General features: G+C 40.3%; 1 protein-coding gene and 1 long non-coding RNA gene across 17 annotated transcripts in view; both read left to right on the top strand.

Annotated features, from left to right (window-relative positions):
• Positions 1–16,717, top strand: part of MBNL1 (muscleblind like splicing regulator 1) — a 169,030-nt gene that overhangs the window by 68,338 nt on the left and 83,975 nt on the right. The window lies entirely within an intron of this gene.
• LOC107184296 lies at positions 4,878–5,566 on the top strand. Its single transcript, XR_001515119.1, has 2 exons — positions 4,878–5,345; positions 5,413–5,566. It is a non-coding gene; the product is annotated as an uncharacterized LOC107184296 (long non-coding RNA).

Below are 16,717 nucleotides of genomic sequence, written 5' to 3'. Positions count from 1 at the left end.
GGGCTAAGGCCAGAGTCTAAGTCTCTGAGTTCTAATCCAGTGCCCTTGCCTCTATGCAGTGCTATTTATTGACATTGCAATACATTTGAGGGACCCCCTTGCCAATGTCTGCAGAGCAATGGATGGATTCTGGGAATTAAAGAGATTTTCCTCAGTATCAAATGTGCCTAAGTATGGCTGGTAGACGTGGACTTATGGTGCGTTGTGGCCTGATTGAGGCCTTTAGAATTTTTTATTTGTCTTGTTTACTGTAGCTTTTATTACAGTCAGATTTTGAAAAGTACTGTAGAAGAGCCATTAAAATGTTTTTGTTTGAAGGGAGGATAGAACTTCTGGCATGCCATTCATTTCAGTTTATGATCCTGTAAATTGGGCAATTATCTGAAATATTAAATTCTTAGAATTGAAAGATTAGACCAGTGTGCAAATATAGGCAGTTTATTTTCTGTTTCTAAGCAGAAATTTTTAATTGACTTCTTCCACTGTTTCCAAACATGAAAAATTCATTAGCTCGCCTCTTTATAGATATCCGTTTATTTGTGCTATCCTAAAAGTGGAAAGAATGTAGATTATATTTGCATGAAATTATTTGACATATTTATTAATGAATTGCTTTCTGGTCCCTGACTTAGCAATATTGCTTCAAACTCAGGTTTTCGCTGACTTTACTGAATACCTACCATCATTAAATAGGACCTTGTGCGGACTCCCTCCTTGTGATTCCTTGGGAGATGACATTGTAATGACCCAGTTCCCTTACAGGATGTTCAGATGGACTCAAGACCCAAGATGGACCTAAGAAAAAACTAGGTGTAAACCTAAGAATGGATTCTCTTTTTAGGAAGTTTAATTTGAAAAATAGTTGAAGTACTTTTGATATATTAATAACACTTATTTCAGAAAAACAAACAAACAAAAAGAAGCACTTGTTCATGGAAAATCTTAAAAATCTTCTGCAGGTTCTCCAAATCAGGTCTTCGCCCCAATCATTATGACCCTGAGTATTCTGTCATCACTCAGCTCATGAGACTCAGGCCTCTGAATTCTCGTTTATTGTGTCCCTTCTTAGAATGAGAGCTGTCCTGGCTGGTGGGCTGTGAGCAAGATATTCATACTAGATACTGAGAAATGTCAGATGTCAGGTTTTCTGATACATTTCCTTTGTTGTCACAAGTAAATCAGAGCTACCAGCCTTGTTAGACATATCCATGTAGGAAAGAAAGAAAAGAGCAGATCCGCTTGGCCCACGTGGCTCAGTGGTTGAGCATCTACTTATGAACCAGGAGGTCATGGTTCGATTCCCGGTCAGGGAACATGCCCGGGTTGCAGGCTCAAGATCTCAAGTAGGGGGCATGCAGGAGGCAGCCAGTCAGTGATTCTCTCTCATCATTGATGTTTCCCTCTCTCTCTCCCTCTCCTTCCTCTCTGAAATCAATACAGATATTTAAAGAAAAGATCAGCTCTGCACTTGGTCCAAGCAACTAAAAGAGAGGACAGATCTAGGGATGCACCCAGATCCTGACATTTCTGATTCTTTAGAGGAGTTTTACACTTCAAAAATAAGCTGTTCTTGCTCATTCATTTCATCATATGGAAATAAAAGCTTGCTGAATCAGAACTACTCAAAATTAAAATGATCTCTGTAGTTTATTATAATTTATTGATTACCTACTGCCTCCGGTTCTGCTAAAGCCTCACTTATTCTTCACAGAAACACCTTGAGATATACAGTGTTATTAATTTATGTTTACCAAACGAAGAAACTGAGGCCAAGAGAAGTTAAGTAACCTACCCAGGATATCACAGCTAGACACCAGGATTCGAACCCAGGATGTACGTCTCCAGTGTTCACCCCCAGGGTCCTTATTAGTTGTCACCACTGGCAGTGGGTGCTAGTTCCCAAGTTCAGTCCTAAACCATCTCGTGGCAGAGTGCCCACAAGGAGGCCTCTGCCTCAACCTCTTCCCCACTCAGTATGAGCCACCGCTGTTCCCTCCCGGGCTCTTTGACGTTGGAAAGGTTATTACTTCTTATCCCCTCTCAGTCAGTGTCCCACACGCTCTAAACTCTGAATAATATTAGCTCTTGTCTGGGTTTTTATGAAGATTTAATTTAATTTAATGAGACAGCGCATGCTAAGCACTTAGCACAGTGGCTAGCACATAGCAAATAGCCAATACATTGTTGATGTTATTATGTCACGTTCCCAAGGTCACACAACTAGAAAGTGATCGAGTCAGAAATCAGACCAAAGTCTGTGTGACTGGAAGCCTGAAGGGAAACAAGAACACATACACCTGCACACACACACTTTCCAAAAGCAGCAGCGACAGCAGGAACCACAGGGCAAAAGCTCCTGCTCTCTCGGACCTCTGACACCGCCTTCCATCCCTCACCATCCCTTTCGTGATGAGTAAGGCACAGTGTCCTGTCTGCTGATGAGAACGGGAGCATAGTTCAGTGGTGGAGGAACACCTCTGACAGTAAGGCTTCCAGGGATTGGAGCTTCAGCCTCAGCGCTTCCAAACTGTGATATTAGGCAGGTTATGTAACCCCTCTAGGCTTCTTTATGTATGGAGTTAGGAATAGTACCAATCATGCTGGGTTCTTGCAGGTAGTAATAAATGCCTTATTCATTTTAATAAAGGTGTATATATTCCTTTAAAACTGCAGTATGCTTTCAGACTGAAATGCGTGGCTCATGACAATCAGAAACCCCTAGAGTTTTAGAGATCGATAGGATCTGGGTGATTTCATGATCTTCCGTTCTCCAAGAATCTATATGCTTTCCCTGTCAAAACCGCTTTAGCTCAGTGGCAGGCCCGTGGAGAAGGGGAAGGGGAAAACCACCAGAAATCAGAGTTGACCTAAATAAGGGCTGGTTGTACCATCGCAGGGGTGGCGGGGTGGGGGGGGCCAGCTTCTCTCGGTCTGGGCTGTCGGTGACTGGCATCACCATCACCAGAAGGACACATTCTCCTGTCCTTTCTCTTTTGAAGCAGAACCCCAACCAGCAGCGGGGCTCCCATCCTGGAGCGAGAGACTTAGCCTGGACTGAGTTGAGTATCAAGGGTTAGACTTGAATGCTAGTCAGAGCAGGGACCTCTTTCATTCTTGCTGCTTCAGTGTCTAGATCACCGGTTCTCAGCCTGTGGGTCGCGACCCCTTTGGGGGTCGAACGACCCTTTCATAGGGGTCGCCTAAGACCATCGGAAAACACATATATAATTACATATTGTTTTTGTGATTACTCACTATGCTTTAATTATGTTCAATTTGTAGCAATGAAAATACATCCTGCATATCAGATATTTACATGACGATTCATAACAGTAGCAAAATTACAGTTATGAAGTAGCAACAAAAACAATTTTATGGTTGGGGGTCACCACGGCATGAGGAACTGTATTAAAGGGTCGCAGCATTAGGTAGGTTGAGAACCACTGGTCTAGATTCTCAGCAACATGAGTCCAGGGATGTTTGTTTTATTTGCAGTGCCTTGCACAGTCTGGGAAATAGTGGGTGCTCAATCCATGTTCAATAATTAAATAAAAGAATGTAAGTTCCAAAGCTAGGACAGAAGAGCTCATTGAAGGATATCATGGCCACCGAAGGGATTGGCTGCCTTGCAGGAAGCATAGGATGCCCGGGGCTCCCTCAGGGACCGAGGAAGGGTTAAGGCCTATCCCGGGGCTGGGTCAGGGAGCTGAATGTGCAAAAACTCTGTAATGACTGGTTGGGAGAACTGGCAGAATTGAAACTGCCAATGGTGCCTGATTAATGAATGTAGGAATCAAGTATTTCAAATCATTTATTAAACTTTCAAGCAGAGAACATATTTCACGACTCAAAAGCTATTGGAGCCCATTTACATTTGCTGTTTCATACAGTTATATATGGTACGCTGGCATTAAAAACTCGATTTGGGTGCCAGGGACCTGAGGAAAATGTATCTGTAAATATGCCATTGATGTGTATACTCTGCTCTAAAGAAGTGATCAAAATATGGTTTTAAATATGTAATACTGTAAAATTATAATTTGTGATATCTGAACATAAAATGAAGCGCTTGTGTGGATATGCGGGAAGTCAGAGTGTAATTCTTAAAGCTGAAATATCTGTGGGGGGTGATTGGTAAATTGTTGTTGCTTTCTTTCATTATAAATTTTACTATTTTAATGTATATTCCCCCAAATAACAAGATGACAGCATCTTTTAATCAGTCCATATTAAAAAGCATAAACCATACTAGAAAGAACAAAGAAAATTAACTATGTTTAGTATTAAACCTAACAATGTAAGTTGATATTCAAGTTGCCTTAAAGGCGTTTTTGAGCTGATCTCATCAGATACTCCAATACCAGACTTGTCAGCTCCTTAGATTCAAACCCAGGAGATGGTGTGCTGGCTGGCACCTGAAAGACGGTTGTTAGAAAACTTCAGCTGAGAGGTAAAGTCACACCAAATGTTGCCATGAACATGTGTGTCTCCTTCATTTGGAAAAGACCATATGTTGCGGCAGAGCTTCTATAATATTAAGATAGTGTGGAACTTTCCAGAATATCTCAAGGTCGCACTCGTAAATCAAGTGCTAAGTTAGTACACATGTTAAAAATTTGGCTTTGAAAAATACACGTCGATGTGAGGGTAAACGAAAATGGAGTCCAAAACTGGAAAAAATCATCACTGATGCATGCACCGTGTTTTATAGAAAGGCAGGGTTCTTCCATGCTTTTATTTACTTTTAAAATATACTTTGATTGATTTCAGAGAGGAAGGAAGAGGGGGAGAGAGAAACATCAATGATGAGAGAGAATCATTGATCAGCTGCCTCCTGCACACCCCACACTGGGGATCGAGCCCACAACCCGGGCATGTGCCCTGACTAGGATTTTGAACCGTGACCTTCTGGTTCATAGGTGGACACTCAAACACTGAGCAATGCCAGCTGAGCCCATGCTTTTATTTCACAGGTGCCTATAAGCTCTTCCTCTCCCCCCACTCAGTCTGTATACACAAACATGCAAAGAGATGGAAATACACACACACACACACGCACGCACACACACACACGTGCGCACTTAGAACAGGAATGGTAAGGTATTAACTCTGTAAATCTCTTCATCATTTACCTTCATGGCTCTGCATCCCTGACTTGTGTGTGGGTCTGGCATACTATTTGTGATGGTGGGTAGAGACACCCTGGCAGCACTTTTTTTCCTTTCTGATTTTTAGTTTTACTTCCTAATGCCTGCTTTTAGTTTATTTTGGACCCCATAATGTGAGTTTTCATTAGGGACTATGTTTGAGACGTTATGGGGGCAGTATGTACTAACTTACAAAAGGTAAACGCATCGTAAAGTCTGCGTGTGAAATAACTTAGATACCTGAGTACCGACTAACTTACAAAAGGTAAACGCATCGTAAAGTCCTTTGCGTGTGAAATAACTTAGATACCTGAGTACCCGTGTTTCTCCTCCCAGCCTTTGCCCTGGGATGTGTATTTGGCAGTTTAACCTGTTCTGTTTTACTCTTTTAAAAACACAAGAGGCAGTGGTACAAAAAACAATCAGTGGGATCTCTCCCTGAGGAGAATTTTGTCACCTGAGATAAAAGTGTCACCGATGAGGAAAAAAAAAGTTATCAATAATGTGAGTGTTGTCTCAATGTATGAATTTTTTAAAGGAATCTTGCAATTAAAAAAAGTGAAATTTGCCACATGAAACAAAACGAATACATGTTTAAGAATACTATCTTGATTTAGATGGGCAGCTGTATAGTTAAACCACTGTGCACATGTTTGTGTGTGTGTGTGTAGGTGTGTTTATAGTACACTAGCATGTTAAGGGCCATGTCAGTCACCGGTGACTAACACTATACTTTCTGTCCGGACCTCCTCAGTCACTCACTGGTGCAGGCAGCATATTGGTGAAATAGGATATCTCAGGCTAAACCGAAAGGAAGACAAAACAGGCTTGGTGCTTAACGTGCTAGAGGCCTGATGCACGAAAATCGTGCAAGGGGCTTGGCCCTTGCAGCCCCAGCTTTGTCTGGAAGGTTGTCCGGAAGGACGTCCAGAAGGTTGTCCAGCTGTCCGGTCTAATTAGCATATTACACTTTTACTATTATAGATTAGATGTAATTTGCAGAAACTACTAGCTCTCACACCATTTCTAAGTAGAACTGCAAATGTAGCAGCATAGCTTTCCAATTAGGAACATTATCTCTGGAGCCGAATACCATGGGCTCCAGCCCCCACCCCACTGACTTCCTGTTTGTGTTTCCTTGGATAAATTATTAGGCCTCCCTCAGCTTCAGCTATCTACTCCATATAATAAGGATAATAAAAGAACCATAGGATTATTTTGTGGATTAAATCAATGAATAAGATTAAACCATGTACAGAGGTGCCTGTCATACACTATGTGTTTAACAAGCTGTTATGGGTGTGTGTTTTTTTGTGTTTTTTTTTCCCCCCTCTTCTTTTAGTTTTTGCCTGGTTTCCAACTGAGGTGTTGTTTAGCCTCCTGTCTTAGGAGGTGGGGCTGATGGGAAGTGGCGGTCTTACCTCAGCCAAGAGGTCAAATGCCAGAGGCCAAATGTATGGATGAGGTCCAATACTGATAAAAAGCTTAGGGATGATAGAGGGGAGGGAGCCAAGCTTAAAATAGAAATAATCTGAAGTGCCAGGCCTGTGTGGCTCAGCGGTTGAGGGTCGACCCAGGAACTGAGAGGTCGCAGGTTCGATTCCTGGTCAGAGCACATGCCCAGGTTGCAGGCTCAATCCCCAGTGGGGGTACATGCAGGAAGCAGCCAGTCCACGATGTTCCTCTCTCGTCGAAGTTTCTATCTCTCTATCCCTCTCCCTTCCTCTCTCTCTAAACATCGATAAAAACATATTTAAAAACAAAATCTGAAGTCATGTTCTCAGACAGAGGGTGTTTGCAGCCACACCCTTTTGGAAAACGTAGGGAATCGGCCTCAACTGTCTCCACATCACTTCTCCGTTTCAGTGACGTATAGTCAGAAATTTCTACCAATAGATATTTAAACAGTTGTTTCCTTATTATTTTTTTTTTAAATTGTGTCTGTCCCATAGATTCATTATTTTTAAAAACTTCCATTGTTTTCCTTCCTTTTGATGTTCTCCACATTGCCCCATCATTCTCCCATAAGACATTACTTCGCAGGGATTAGGGCAAGAGTTATTCATGGAAGCAACCTAATGACCATTAGACTGAGGAGAGACAGGACAGCCACACTTTTCTGGAATGATTCTAGCTGACATCAGTGTTGTTCCACGTTGAAGTTAGGACGATGTGGTCCTGAGTTAGTTATGTTTCAGATGTTTGCCTAGGCCGTTGAAAGCCACCAGTATCACCACCAGCACAGAGTGAAGGTCACCCGAGAGGAAAGTGCATGTACCTCCAATTAAAAACACAAAAATAGTGCCCTGGCTCAGTGGATAGCATTGGCCTGTGGACCCAAGGGTCCCGGGTTCGATTCCGGTCAAGGGCACATACTTGGCTGCAGGATCTTCCCCAGCCCGGACCCTGGTCAGGGTTCGTGCAGGAGGAAACCCTTGATGTTTCTGTCTTTCCCTCTCTACTCCACTCTCCATAGAAATCAATGGAACAGTATCCTCGGGTGAGGATGAAAAATAATAATAATAAAAGTAAATAAATAAGTAAAAACGCAAAAATAGCAAAGGTTTCGGAAGGCATTTTGGTGATTCCTGCCCCTGAGGTGGAAAGCTCCCGTGACCCAGATGTTGCCATGGTTCTCATGCCCTCGGCCCCACACCCACTCCCGAAGCAAAATCACCTCAATGAAATCAGTCACTGTGTTACATCCTCAAAGCCCAGGATGGAGGGACCGAGCTTATACTTTCTTTTACGTAATTTCCATTTTGGAACCGTGTTGACATATTTGTAAACAAACATTTAATAAACTCTCATGAAACAAAGGGGCACTGTCTACTCTAGATAGTAAGATTACCCAGCGGAAATGGGCCCCTTCAAAAGGACATCAGCTCAGGGCAAAGTTGATTTCAGGTTCATTACAGAACCAAATTTATTTTCAAATATTTTACTGGGTTGAACAGTAATAGGTTAAAAAATAATGTTGATTATTTGAGAAAAAACAAACAAACCATGGATTTGCATGGTTATTAAACCCCCCCCCCCACAGAAACTCAAATATAATTATCCCTTCATTATTTTTATCATAATTTTTTATTTCAAACATATTTTCATTTATGTTTGTCTTCAAATTTCATGTTTCAGTCTTCAGATGTTATGCTTAAGCCTTCACATTGGCTGTTTTCTGCTTGTAACTCAAATATAACAATTCTTTCAGAATCGGGTCAGTTTCTACTCAGGGTTCATCCTGTTCTTGGCATTTTTGATAGAAGTCGGGATCTTTACAACAAAGACGACGGAAAAAGGTGTCAGAAGTTTGTGGGTACAGCCCTGAAGTGTGATTCTGGAATTTAGTTTCTTGTGAAAGGCCCCCATTTCATCACCATGTTATGTCCTGTGTGTCGTGTCCTGGGAGGAAGAGCCACCATTTTGCCTCCCTGGACTGAATGAAATCTAATAGAGACAATGCCGGGTACAACCCCTTCTCTACGTTCCCCTTCATCTTGTTATCAGAAAAGCAGTACAAATGCAAGCTTAAAGGTCCTCTGTGAAAAGTCACTTTATTTCCGGAATCCTGCTCACTAATGACACAATTGTATGTTGCTCTCGTGAGCACTAAAATTGAAAGTATAATGATTGTTTTGATAATATAATTGGTAGTATAAATTTTAATCGTTGAGAAGAACTGTAGGGTGGGAGGAAAAAGACTCTAATTTCTTCTTTTCCTTCAAGATAAACTCTAAATTGTAAAAGTCAAGATCATCTTTAAAACTTGTTCTACGATTTTGAGACTGATTTCTGTTGCCCTCCCTCCCCCCAAAGAGGTTAACAAACACTAGAGAGTATAGAGTTTACTGGACCAACAAAATATATTCTTTCCTCAACCGCTGAATAAGTCAATGTGTGTTTATTGAATAAATGAATATGCTCTGGTGAAAATCAGTGAGTAGATGAGTGAATGGATAAACTTAGTGGTAGCACAGTCCACTTCCTCTTTATTATTTTTAGGAAACAATACTTATTTTAAAGTATTACAAAAAACTCATTGAAAGAAGTTGGCTGACATTCCTCATTTTCTCTTATGGTAACAGCCAGTTATAGCAGGATGGGAACTTGGTAGGTTACAAGATATTGTTTATGTAGGTTGAATTACCTTACATTTACAGAGCTTTTGGGAGTCAGTAGATGAGAATACATAAATTATAAGCAAAAGGGCAGTCAGCACTCGCCTAAAAATAAACATCGGTCCATGTAATTACATCCTAAATAAAATAAATAGAAATGGATTAAGAAAATTACAGTGGCTTAGCAGAATTCCATGTGTTTTCTGTTCCTGTTTTCATTTGCTTTTGATGGTGACTGGTATTAATGGAACACCATGCAGTACATATTTTGAAACATTGAGCCAGCAACAGCAACACCCAAAAAGTATAGTGGATGTCTTTGGTGATGAAAAAAAAAATTAATAAAAAGCAAATATGGGCTTGATATTGTCATGGTAGGTTTTAACTCTTGGAGGAAAAGGTTGAGGAAACAGGTTAAATATCAGTATGAACTGAAGGCTTGGAAGTCTCAGGACACTTTGGAGAGTATAATGAACCTTCCTAAAGCCAGGGAACAGAAAGAGAAAGAAACCTCGGTGGGAAATTGCAGGGAAGACAAGAGCCTTGCTGACAGAGAAGCAAGCCCACATTAGCATAAGTCCTGGCTCTCCTGGGCTCTCAGGGGGCTCATTCCCCAGGAATGTATCCCTTGCCCGAAATAGAGGACTTGTGTAAACACGCTCTGTAGACATTTGAAAATGCTCGAATAACAGTTCTTCGGGGGTTACAACGTAATTATTTCTAGCTGTTGCATTTATTTATCTTGGTACCAATTTATAGGGCTAGTTTTTGACTTGGTGTTACCTACAGTGTCTTATTTCATAGTTTGAAAAAGTACGTACACAACATTGGAGAAAAATGCAAACATCAGTGGCTTTATTCAGTGAGGAGAACAACTGGAAACTTATTTCATAGTATTTTGTAAATGAATAGCTGAATGTAACATTATATCCATGGCATGTTAAATAAATAAAAAAGGAGGGAAAAGATTGGGAACTTGGGCTTGTGCATAAACCTCTTATCAAAACACTAGCTTTTGATTTTATCTGAGCTTTAGTATAGAAAGTTTTTACCATTTTTTACAAAGCCTGGAGGAAATTGCTGAACGAGAAAAGCTGAATATCATTTCAGGCTAATCTTTTAGTCATCCTAATAATAGGAAATTATTTAGTTCTTATTTTTCATAGTAGTCCATTTTGAGCAATAAGAATCATGTAGCCCACTCAAGGATATTTCAGGAAAACTGATGTGATGCTTTTAAAAAATGTACTTCAAAAGTGGGCACATAAGTGTTTTGCATTACGCTACTGTTTTATCACTCAGTTCTCTGCATGTAGTTAGGAAAGCTAGTTGAAAATGACCTGGAGGTTTATTTATAGTTTGGATGATTACGGATGTGTCATTGTCAACAAACTATAGGTGTATTCTCTTTCTTTTTACATTGCTATCATATTAAATATATAAGTAAGTATACAATACATAATATTGATAAAATATGTAATATCGATATGTTCTTACTTTTTTAAGGAGACTAAGTAGGGAGCAGATAGCTGATTTGCTTGAGGATGGCTGAATTTAAAGAAAAAGCACCTGAAGGTCATTCCCATAGAACTGATAGGGCTGTGTTATAGGACAGTGCTGTTATATTCAGAGAGAATAGAGAGTCAGAAGGAGGGATAGAAAGACAAGTCTTAGTGATCTCCATATAATCAGCAGTCAGAGCGGAGGAAAATAAGAGAAAGTGACAGAAAACTCATGGGTTAATGCATAGTCGGAAAGGAAGATGGTGCATTACCAAGAAAGACAAAAGAAAGATACGTAAACAAGTCGTGACTGGTGCCAGATGCCCCAGAAAGGACAAGACATGAGAAGAGGACACTGGGTCCAGCAGTTAAAAGTAACCTCCGAGAAAGCAGTTTGAGTGGAATCGGGTGGGCGAAGGTAGGATCCCCCTCGCACACTAGATTCCAAGGTAAGTCACTAGGACGTTGGCAGGTAGGTCTGAGGACTCAGCAAGTTTAGGCAACTCTGTGGAGACACTGAGTAATAAAAAGAAGAGGAGACGTGGATGGCCCCTGGCGAGTCCAGCAGGAAGAAGATTGTCATTGGACAGTGGACGTTTGTTCCGCCAATGGAAGCGTATTTTTTCAGGTAAAGGAAGTCACAGGAGTCGTTGGAGAAGAGAAGAATGGAGATTCAGGAAAGTAGGAATAAGGGAGGGTGAGTCAAAAAGTGGTCAGAAAGGTCGCCCTTAGAAAGCAAGAGGAGCCCAGTCCTTCCTGGGAGGTATGGTGGTTCCCTCCCTACTATCCCTCCTCTCGGCCTTCAGTCTCATCTCCATTGTTCCCTTGCCTTGTGCTCCCACCCCCTGGTGCATGGCTTTTTAAATCCTTTAGTTTAACTTTGCTGTCCTTACAGTCCTCTGTTGACTGCAAATTCTTTGTGGGCAGCGGACATGTTTTACTCAGGTAAACCTTGCTTAATAAGCTCCCTTTTCACACGATGCCCTGTTTTTCACTAACATCAAAGTCCGTGCTACCAGGAGAAATTTTTCCCAGCCCAGCCTGTTCATTAGAGTACATGCTGAAGGCTAATTAGCTACCTATGTGAATGTCAAATGGTGTTTCTAAAACAAACCCTTAATTTCAAATGAATGGGAAAGGTTACGAGATCAGACTGTTTTGTTTTGTTTTTTTCCTGGTTAAAAATGTCACAACATGACAAAACATCACTTAGAACTTAGAAGCGAAGGCTTCCAAAGCCAGTTAAAAATTTTAACCGTAATTCATTGTAGAAAGTGGAGGCATTTTATTGAAAAGAAAATAATTTAAGAAAAGCAGATGTTTGCCAAATGCTGTGGTTTACACCACTGCTATGTCAGTCGAATAAGATTAGGTGATGTCCTTAACTTTTGGCCTGATCTGCACTCTAGGCACAAATCCCTTGCTTAGTAGAATAGTTAAACTATGTTTTCTGATTCTTTCTTGGCGAAAGGAATTCTAAGCAAAACTTAAAAATGAAAGGTTGCCTTTGCCTCCCATTTAGAAAACATGCAAATGTGTTTCTATTTGTTTATAGTAAGTTTATTGCTATTTGTTTCATGGTTGCTAGTCATCCACTTTACTTTTTATATGTGATCAATGATCTGTCTTTCTGTCTTTCTTTTTTTTTAAAAGAGCTCCATAGATACAAAAAGATTATAGCTACTGTTTTCATGGTTTTAGACCCAATTTTACACCAAAAGTGAAATATCTATTTACCTTTCTAAATTATGTAAAGCCATAAAGTTTATAATGTATGCTGCTTGACCTTATTCCTCCTGAAATATTTAGTTTTATTGCTATTTCCAAACAAGTAGGGAAGGAAAAATCGAAGGGTGAGACAATATATCTAAATAAGTAAAGTATGGCACATGCCAACTTTTATATATTCATTTTTCACATTTTTATTATTATCCAAAAGCAATTTAAAACACTCATTGATGCCCTAGCCGGTTTGGCTCACTGGATAGAGCATTGGCCTGTGGACTGAAGGGTCCCCGGTTCAGTGCCCGGGTTGTCGGCTCAATCCCCGTTGTGTGGCGTGCAGGAGGAGCTGAGCCATGATTCTCTCTCCTCATTGATGTTTCTCTCTCTCCCTCTCCCTTCTTCTCTGAAATCAATGAAAACGTACTTAAAAAATAATAATAAATAAAACACTCATTGATCATTACTGTTGTGCAGTTGCACAAATATCTTATTCTGAAAATTCCTAGGACAGCCTGAGAAGGTCTTTGAATGTCATTAGAATTTTAAATTGAAGCCCCATTTCGCCCTGCCCACCTCTCTAGGGCCACCTCACACCACTCTTCAATGTGGACTCTTCTCTCCTGCCTCCCTGGGGTTTCCTACGCACATCTCACTGTCTCACACTTGCACTTCTCAGCATTCTGTCTTCTCATAAAAAACTTCCCACTCTTGTTTTCTGAAAAATATATTTTTATTGCTTGCTAATGACTGATTACTGTAATCTTGTTGCATTCATTTCCCTGACCCGTCTTAGGCGCAGGCGCATCATTTCTCTCCACTAATACTAGCACTTGTAGTTCATTATTAATAAATATGTATAACAGGATATTATAAAACTTAAGTTACGAAATTTTTATTAAAACGTTTCTTACATACCGTTATATTGGCTGGGCCGTAAAAATATCCTTTGTGGGCCGCATGTGGCCCACAGGCCACGGATTTGATCTGTACCAATAGATCCTAATCTTTTTGGCTCATGGTCCATTTTGAGATTCTAATAGAAGTTACGGAACACGCACAGTGCACATCATTTAACCCTCAGATCTGGCGGGCAGATTCAGGGGTTCGTGAATTCTCTGCAGCCCATCCACCAGGGCCCTGTCAGAGTTGAGAGCACTTGACCTCTGCTACCTAGATAGATGAAGCATTGGAGGAAATGAGAAAGCTGTATGAACATACATTTTACCTGCCTTAGGTAAAGACTAGGAACCTTTCAAAATCAAAACTTGGTGCCTCAATTTACATAGAAGAGGTAATTTAGTTGCTACCTAAATACAGATTCATTTAAGGAGAGAAATGTAGACGACCAAATTGTTGATCACTGAGAGCCAGCTAGCTGTTGAGGAAAGCGCAGTGGCTTTTGTTCATGGTCTCTTGCTAGTCTGTACTATTTGAACTTTTGACGAGAAATGGACTAGAGACTTTTCATGTTTTTAGTGGTTACATTGCAGAGAAGTTAGTGCTTTGCTATTAAAATCCATACTTGAGTTTGAGGATCGTACAGATTAATGAAAGGACTTGAAGGGATTTCCATAGCTTACTTTTTTCCTCAAGGTCTCTTCATTCTTTAAAATTATAAAGCAAGTCTCTTAAATTAGTTTTATAGTCTCAATTACTTCACTCTAATTTTACATTATTTTTTACCACATGGGAAATAAATGACCCAAAGCCTCTCATTTATTTATTCACTTACATATGGAAGAGAAGTTCATTTCAAGTGGATATGTATCCAATCATGGTTTTAGAATACTTTTCAGAAATAAATTCTTGTTATTTGTGCCCATTTTATAGAGGAAGAAATTGAGGCTCTGGGTGTTTAAACGATTCTCCCCAAGTTTTTGCTCCTATAGAAAGTTTCTCAGTAGATTTTACTTATTTCATCAAAGGACATACTGAGAGGTATACACTCTCTATTATTTATAATTATTCTTCCAGAACTGGAACTTATGTGGGTGCTCAAGACATGTTTATTGAGTGAAGGAATGAGCAAACAACTAAATGAAAGTTTTTAAAAAAAGAATGATGAATGACACCCAATTCCTGCCCAAGTGTTGAGAGGAAAAGCAGCATCATGATTTGGTAGTGGGACATCCAAGCCAGACATCCTCTGTTCACAAACCAGGTCAACCTCCTACTGCATCAGGGAACTTGGCAGTAACATTACCTACCCCGCAGTATTGATGCAAAGTTTAAAGGAGTTTGTGTACGCAGATGCATAGAACAGTGCCTATGTCCAGGTTAATTTTGCTTTACACATTTAAATGCCAAGAATTATGTAAATTGGGATATAAATATTTAAATTTTGACTAAAATAAGAATTAGTGCATATAATTTGACATTGATTGAATAAAAGGAAGCAAACTATTTTAAACTTTGGCTTATTACTATGCGTTTGGTAATCCTGGAAATTGAGACTAAATTCACTTATTAGTTCTAGCATAAATATTTAAGTGCACATTATTTAAGATATCATGAAACTTAAAAACACTTCACTTTTATAAGATTATAGAATTGAGAATTGACCTTCTAAATTTTATTTTCATTCACTGTCACGTTAAAGAAAATCTAAATGTCAGTTAGCGAAATGCAGTCACTAATTAGTGAGCATCCGATATGAAGCTGCTAGGCTAGCGATGTTATTAGATAGAGTTCACAATCTAGACTAATATAGGGAATGTAAGTATTCACCTGTTGTTCTCTTAATGAATATGTATTTCAAAACTAATTTAATATGAACATTACCCTCTGAATGTGGCTTTCTTCCCAAGACTCATTTAATCTGCTTCCAGCCGGTTTCAGTATTCGAGTCGATGTGTTTCATCAGAAGCACAGAGTGAAAAAGCAGCCCCGGATGCATTTATTTTTGCCATGTCATTCCTCCCCGAAGACGAGGGAGTCACCCTGGAGCTTGGCCTTGAGCACAGTACCTGTTGGCCAGGTGAACTGACGGGCAGTAATAGCAGGAGTGCATACGGCCCTGCAGCCCACGGAAGCACAAAGAAGAGCCTGCTTTGCTTTAAGCATTTGCAGAATTGCTTCTGACCTCATTTCCTGACATTTGGATTCTCACGGGAAGAAGCGAGAGTCCCAGAATGCCGCAAAGTGGGGAGACTATGCTTTTGTTGGAATCACGTAGCTTGTGACCCAGCACAGCGGAGCAGCGGAGGTTGGTGACCGTCATGAGGCTAGCCTCCGTTTGCATGGTGTTTGGAAACTTTTCTGACTCATTAAAATGTGTGCTGAGGCAACAGTCTCCCTGGCTTCTGTTTTATTGTGCTCAGATGCAATGTTTATAGTCTCAAACGAAAATAAGCAAATATCCCAGCACAAGTTTTATAGATAAAGGACGGCCCACAGATTTTATTACTTTGTCCTGTTCTAAGACTGACTTGAAACTTAGAGTCTTTCTCCATTTTTCTGTGCCACCGATAGCATTAAACCGTTGTGAGTGAAGGGGTAACAACCATTGTTACCCCTTTATAAAATATCCTGACCAGTATCTGCGCCTTAAAAGAAACAACTGAATCCTGGCACGTATATGGAGACAAGAACACCACTTAGTAACGCAGGTTTGCCTGAGAAAGGACCCCCTTAAAGGTGTCCTGGTTGTAGACAGCATACAGATGCCTCTTCCCCTTTTCCTGTAATTTGCAAGGGTCAGAAGTTCAGCTGTTCATGATATCTGTTCTAGAAGTAACAGGGAATCTATATCCTCCTTGAAAATGGAAATTAATGATGTGGAATAAAGTAATGTTACTATACTCCTCAGGGCATTAGCTTTATTATAGTAATGATTTTCTTTTTGGTTTTTAGAATTATATCAGTATAGTTATTTTTGTTCTCTATCCCCAAAGAGGGGTGTGTATACGTGTGTCTGTGTGTATTGTATGTGTGTGTCTGGGCACACATACATTTTAATGCAAAGTCATGCATTTGCCCTGTGATATTCCCATGCTTATAATCCCCAATGTAACGAGTCCTATGGTAAGGGGACAGTCCAGGAATGAGAAGACTGGGTTCTATCACCAAATTCACCATTTACTATCGATATGAGTTTTGGGGCCCACTTTGAACATTTTCTGAGCAGCAATCACACGCGCTCTTGAGTTGCAAAGTAAGCCCTGAATATCTCTCCAAGCTGCTGGGGGAAGGTGACTGTAGAGAGCCCAGGACAGCACTTTGCCAT

This window comes from Myotis davidii, unplaced genomic scaffold, assembly GCF_000327345.1.
Source record: "Myotis davidii unplaced genomic scaffold, ASM32734v1 scaffold245, whole genome shotgun sequence".
Lineage (NCBI taxonomy): Eukaryota > Metazoa > Chordata > Mammalia > Chiroptera > Vespertilionidae > Myotis > Myotis davidii.
This window is presented reverse-complemented; position numbering and strand designations above follow the sequence as displayed.